General features: G+C 50.0%; 1 pseudogene; it reads right to left on the bottom strand.

The window, feature by feature from the left end:
- Positions 1 to 5819, bottom strand: part of LOC130023736 (synaptosomal-associated protein 47-like) — a 31913-nt pseudogene extending 26094 nt beyond the window's left edge.
- Positions 5820 to 6562: the final 743 nt, after the last annotated feature.

A 6562-nucleotide genomic window follows, 5' to 3' on the forward strand; every position in this document is an offset into this window, starting at 1 on the left:
GTCCCTGGCACCTGAAGCCAAGAAACCCGGAGCCTTCTCCACCCACCTCCGGTTCTGACCCTTTCGCAGTCCGCACTGCCGTGGAGGCCTCTGGAAAGTTCTCCTAGAAGCCAAGACTCTCCTAGCTGTTTGCCTTCTCTTCTTCATGTTATCACACTGCCACCTACTGGCCTCACACTTCCTTAAATTGCTCCTGAGAAATTTAGTCGTCGAACCTCCCATCTCACTGGGTTCTTCCGAGAAGCAGCGGTGAACACAGTCCTCCAGGGCCACTCACCTGCACGCCACACCGAGCGGCCTTTCTCTGCTGTGGAGGTGGGTCTGGTGCTTTGCAGCATTGAGGCATCGTCCAACATCTCGATCTTCCTGCTGAACTGCACTTCCAAAATGGGGATGACCTCAGGCATCTTGGCGGATATTAAGCGATCAGCTATGTCTGGTTTCCCAATGAACCGCTGGCGGGTGCTGATCTCCTATGATATGTGGACCTTAATGTCATCCACATCATCTCTTTCAAATCTGTGCATGAGCAAAGCGTTTGAATCACGGATCTCCAACCCGGACACCAAGAGAGTGAGCCTTCCTGGCTTCGCCTGAGATTCTGCTTTCTGAGAAACAACAGCAGCAACTTGAATCAGTATCCCTTCTTTCCCGAGAGTTTTGGAATTCGCTGTGGAGGCATCTTTTCTGGGCCTCGTTTCTGAGGGTGTCTTCCACAGCTTAGAGCCAAAGGGCCACCAAGAAGGAGATTCCGGTTCTGTCAGCAGCCTTAAAGAGTAGCAAAATAGAAAACGGGGTCAGCTCATTTTCAGGACTCAGACTGCTTCAGGTAAAGTAGCTCAGTGGTAGAACATCAGCTTCTTGTGTGGGGTTCTGTGTTCAATTCTGATAGACACCTGCTTACCTCACCCTACCCCATCCCCACCAAAAAAAAAAGGCCGCTAAACCCCAAGTTTAGGTTGAAAAAAAGCACTTTCCCATTTTGTAGCTGCATTTCCCATAAGCATCCACAAAGCAGAAAGGTAGGAATTATTATGTGATTTTGGAGAAGGATAGAATGCTCAAGTAAAAGAAAAAAGGACATCTGTATCCCACAAAGCAATCAGTAGTAAAGGCCACAAGACAGAACTCCTGGCTAGAATGCTCTCTTCACACTTGACCTTGAGTATTTTTTTTTCTGGCCACTCTCAGTGATGCTCAGAGGTTACCCCTGACTGTGCTCGAAGGTCCCTATGGGATGCCAGGGATCAAACCTGGCTCGGCTGTGTGCAAGGCAACTACCCTACCTGCTGTACTATCACTTGGGTCACAGGCCTTGAGTAAGTCTGATTCCAAGTCAACCCTGATCTTAGAGAGCTGACAGAACTCCTTGCAATATTGGGGATGTTCTCTATCCAGACGTAGCTCTTGCATTCCTAAAGTGGCACTCGTAAGCGGCTTCTTTTCTTTTCCCTTTTTGGGCTTTTGGGCCATACCCTGCAGTGCTTGGGGGATCATTCCTGGGTGTGCTGGGGGCTACCATGTGTATTACGGGGGGCCAACCTCACTCAAGACACGTGCCCTAAAGAACTGAATCTCCCACTTAATTTTAGTAGATCTAGTGGCTGCCAGACTGAACTGACATCACCAAGAGACAGACCTGCTCATAAACAACCCTTCTGATGTCAAGTCAGTTGTGCTGCAGACGCGGGGCAGCGTGCAGACTTCCAGGGACGAGGGAAGTCAATGCCAAGATGCAGTGTGGCTCTTGCTCAATCCTCTTGTGAGTGGTGTCTGCAGCAGTCACGGCACGCCGTGGGCACACTGGCCACAGAGAACCCAGCTGTCTCTTATTACAGCTCACCATTGAGAAAGAGACTCAAACAGTGCCATTTCCCCACTAATCTGTTTGGCTTCAGTAAAGTTAGATCTTTTATTTAAAAAAAAAAGAAAAAAGAAATCTTTCTAGGTCATGGTTTTTGGGGGTGGTAGTGGTTGGATTGAACTTGTGTTTTCAGCATGCAAAGCATGTGTTCTAGGCCACTGGGCCATCTCCCTTTATTGTTCTTTTTAAAATGAATATTTAGAAAAATCTCTCAAATTCATTATAGCGCCCGGGGTCACCCCAGGGAATGCTTAGGAAGTGCTTAAAAATGTGAGAATCCAGATGCATGTAAGGCAAGCACCGGCCACTGAGCCTTGTCCCAGCCCTCAGGTTCTCAGTATAAAAAAAAAAAAAAAAGGCAACCATATTGGCAAATACAGCCACATCAACGATGGCTCAGGTGTTAAGAGTGAAGGGTGACTGGTGCAGAAGGCTTGAGAATGACTAGGGTAGAAGCTGTGGTGGTAGATTCTGGAGCCAGAATTATTCAGTGCAAACCATGTGGCAACAGAGCCGTGGAGAACCAGAAAAATGATGCGAACAAACTCAGTGTGCATGACCGTCAATAAATTACTTAGCAGTCTGGCTCAGTTTCTCCTTATCTAAAAGTTAGGGCAATATATTCTTGGCTTTCTTGGTGACTAAATGAAGTCATCTTCATTGATAACTGAAGACTGTTTGGTATGGACAGAGTAGACCTTGAAATGCTGGCCTTGAAGACGTGTGCTCACAGCAGCCAGCTCGGCATAACCTCCACAACAGGACACTGCCCATATTTTCAGAATGCTGGCTGTCTGTTAAAAATGCAAGGCAAACGCCCTACCCTCTGTGCTATCTCACCAGCCCCTTCAGAACTTTTCTTGCTCAGAGTGAAGAGAACAAAAAATAAAAGGAAAATAACCCTTCCTTACTCTTTCCAGACCCAGCTCAAACCCCTGCACCCCTCGTTTGTCTTGGGCTCATTATTTGTGTGTTAGTTGAAATTCTTCTTAACCCACCCCCAGGTCCTTTCGTTCAGGGGTTCTCTTGGCTCTGACTCAGGAATCACTTCGGCATGACGGTGGGGGCTGTATGGAGAGCCAGACAAAGAACCAGGGTCCTGTGACTGCAGGCAAGAGCACTAGCCTCTCTGCTCATGCTGCATAGGCCCAAACTATGTGCTTGCTTCTGAACGACCCTAGACCTAACTTGAAATCACTCAGACGTGACTCAGAAATCACTCCAGCATGACTGGAGAACCCTGTGGGGAGCTACGAGTGGATCCGGGTCCTATGAATGCAAGTCAAGAGCCCTAACCTCTCGGCTCCCGTTGCATAGGCCCCTGCAGCTTGCTTGATCCTTAATGAGCCTATAATTCACATTGAATCAAAGAAAAGGGCTGGAAAGCTTAAGTGTGGGAAAAATCGGGTCACGGTAGTCCCAGTAAAACGCCACGAGGTGGCGCTATGGGCATTTCCGTCCCTTCCCAGACCCGTTTCTCTTAAGAATTTTCCACCCTTGGGTTTGCTTCAGTGTTAAGTATGGGGCAATTACGGATCAAGCATGCGGCTTGCACAGGTGCAGCGGTAGGGGAGCCGTGTGAATGCTTGTCTTTCACACAAGTGACCGAGGTTCGATTCCCGCCTTCAGACCTCTGTGGGGTACATAGCTGAATCTCTTTGGGGGTTGGGGTGGGTTGCCCCGGCTTGATCTCTGGAAAACGAGGGATGCAGGGGTTTGAGTCAGGTCCGGAAAGAGCAAGGAAGGGTTATTTTCCTTTTATTTTTTGTTCTCTTCGCTCTGAGCAAGAAAAGTTCTGAAGGGATAGCGCAGATGGTAGGGCGTTTGCCTTGCACACAGTCAATCCGGGTTCGATTCCCAGCGTTTCATATGGTCCCCTGAGCACCGCCAGAAGTGATTCCTGAGTGCAGAGGCAGGAGTAATCCCTGTGCATGGCCGGGTCTGACCCAAAAGGCAAAAATTTAAAAAAAAAGTTCTGAAACCATTTTATTATGACTGTGACCAAGACATTTACAAATGTTTTCTGTCATGGGCAACCCAAACCCCATCACCCCACATTCGGAGGGTGCCCCAACCCTCTTCTACAAGGAGGAGGGGGCATGGAAGAAGATACAACTTGGAACCCCCAAGTTTAGGACGATGGAATTCGCCATCAAGGGACTGAGGCTACTTTGTTTTACTTTTCTTGTTTGTTTATGGTTGGGGCCACACCCAGAGATGATCAGGGGACTCTCCTGCCTCTGCAGAATTCCCACCCAGCACGACTGGGGTACCAGATGGGGAGCCGATGGACAGATGATGGTCCTGTGAAGGCAAGGCAAGGCTGAAGCTGCGTGCTTGATCCTTAATTACCCCATACCTAACACTGAGCGTTAGCACAGCGGTAGGGCGTTTGCCTTACAAGCAGCCAACATGGCCGACCCGCGTTCGATTCCTCCACCCCTCTCGGAGAGCCCGGTAAGCTACCGAGAGTATCTCAGCAGTATGGCAAAGCCTGGCAAGCTACCCGTGATGTATTCGATATGCCAAACACAGTAACAACAAGTCTCATGATGGAGACATTACTGGGCCCGCTTGAGCAAATCAATGAACAACGGAAGGACGGTGTCTACCGTGTCTACCTAACACTGAAGCAAGCCCAAGGGAGGAAATTTGTAGAGAAACGTCCCTGGGGAGCAACGGAAACGCTCCACAGCGCCATCACGTGGCGTTTTGGCGGAACTACCGCGGCCCGACTTTGCCACGCTTAAGATTCCCAGCCCTGGGGCAGCAGGTAGGGTGTTTGCTTTGCATGCAGCCGACCCGGGTTCAATTCCCAGCATCGCATATCGTCCCCCGAGCACAGGCAGGGATAATTCCTGAGTGCAGAGCCAGGAGGAACCCCTGTGCATCGCTGGGTATGCACCCCCAAAAGGAAAATAAATAAATGAATTAAAAAACAACAACAACAAGGATTTCCGGCCCTTTACTTCGCTTCAGTGTTAAGGATCAAAGCAGGCAGCCTAGGGGCAGCCATGGATCGAATCCTGAGCCGTGAAGGCGCTTGCTTGCCTTGTATGGGGTGACCCGGGTTCTATCCCTGCACCCCATACGTTCCCCCAAGAACCGTGAGGAGTGATTCCTGAATGCAGGGGCGGGGATAATCAAGAATCTCGCAGGGTGTGGTCCCCGAAACACAAACAAACAAAAGCCTTTCACAGAGGATTCCTTCACGCCAAACGGGTGTATGCCGAGCTGAGTCTTCCTTCCACCACCTTCCTCCACCGAAGGCTGCGAAGGTGTGGGGTGGCCAGGACAGGAACCGTTTGCGAAAGGGGGCTCTACTGCGGGCAAAGCACTTTGCCATGCTGCTGGGTTCAGTCCCGACACCCGGGTCGCCCCATGCGAGGCCAGCGAACTCGATGCTCGGTTCCGCTGCACAGCCTGGGGCGGCCTGCTGCATCCTTGTGCCCTGCAGGTTCACATGGAAGCGAACCCAAGGGCTGGAAATCTTTAGGCAGGAAAGTCGGGCCACGGCTCTTCCGCCAATGCACTGCGAGAGGGCTCTGTGGGGCGTCTCTGTCCCTCCCCTAACCCCTAGCCCTAACCCTAACCCCTAACCCCATAGGGACGTTTCTCTATGAAATGTCACCCCCTGGTCCTAATCTCGCTCCAGAACTCGCTGTAGCTCCCCAGGACCCTCAGACTTTCTGCAGGAATATATATATATATATATATATATATATATATATATATATATATATATATTTCTGTACAGAGAAGCCGGATCCTCATCCCACAGCATAGCCTACAGCGCTGATGGGCCAAGTGGCTCTGGCTTCTTGATTTTGGGATTTGGGCTCCGGGTAGCTGCAATAATTTCTTGGGGGGCTCACGGCAACTCTATGGTGCCTGAGACGTGAGCACAGAAGACGATTGTGCCTTCCCGCAGTACGATCTCTTCAAACCGACCCATTCTTACAGGTTCCCGGCCCCTTCATCCCACCCCACCCCCCCAACACCCCCCATTTCTGACAGTGTATCTTCCACCCTCCTGGAGAGAACTTTGGGATTCCTATACCAATGAAAAGTCCCAATATCCTCTGTTCTCCGTGGAGGAGAACGGCAGAAGCCAGTTTGAACTCCAACATCTCTAGAAGTTTGGGGGTGAAGGTACCAGCCATCAGAGGAACTGGAGGTGCGTTGGGAAGAACTTCATTTAACACGATAATAAAGAGCCTTGGCAGCCAATCTCTCTCCCTGGAAATTCTACATACAACTGTTCTACTGAGGATTTTTTATTTTATTTGGGGATTCGGTGTGGGCCCGTGGGGTTCTGGGGACCATGAGGAATGCCTGGGATTGAATCTCACATCCCACAAGCAAGGCAAGTTTTCATTATGTTTTTTTTCTTTTGTGGGTCACACCCGGCGATGCTCAGGGCTTACTCTTGGCTTTGCACGCAGGAATCACTCGTGGTGGTGCTCAGGGGACCATATGGGATGCTGGGAATCGAACCCGGATTGGCTGCGTGCAAGGCAAATGCCCTACCCTCTGTGCTATCTCACCAGCCCCTTCAGAACTTTTCTTGTTCAGAGCGAAGAGAACAAAAAATAAAAGGAAAATAACCCTTCCTTACTCTTCCCAGACCCAGCTCAAACCCCTGTACCCCTCGTTTGTCTTGGGCTCATTATTTGTGTGTTAGTTGAAATTCTTCTT

Source organism: Sorex fumeus, unplaced genomic scaffold (genome assembly GCF_029834395.1).
Source record: "Sorex fumeus unplaced genomic scaffold, SorFum_2.1 ptg000024l, whole genome shotgun sequence".
Taxonomy (NCBI): Eukaryota; Metazoa; Chordata; class Mammalia; order Eulipotyphla; family Soricidae; genus Sorex; species Sorex fumeus.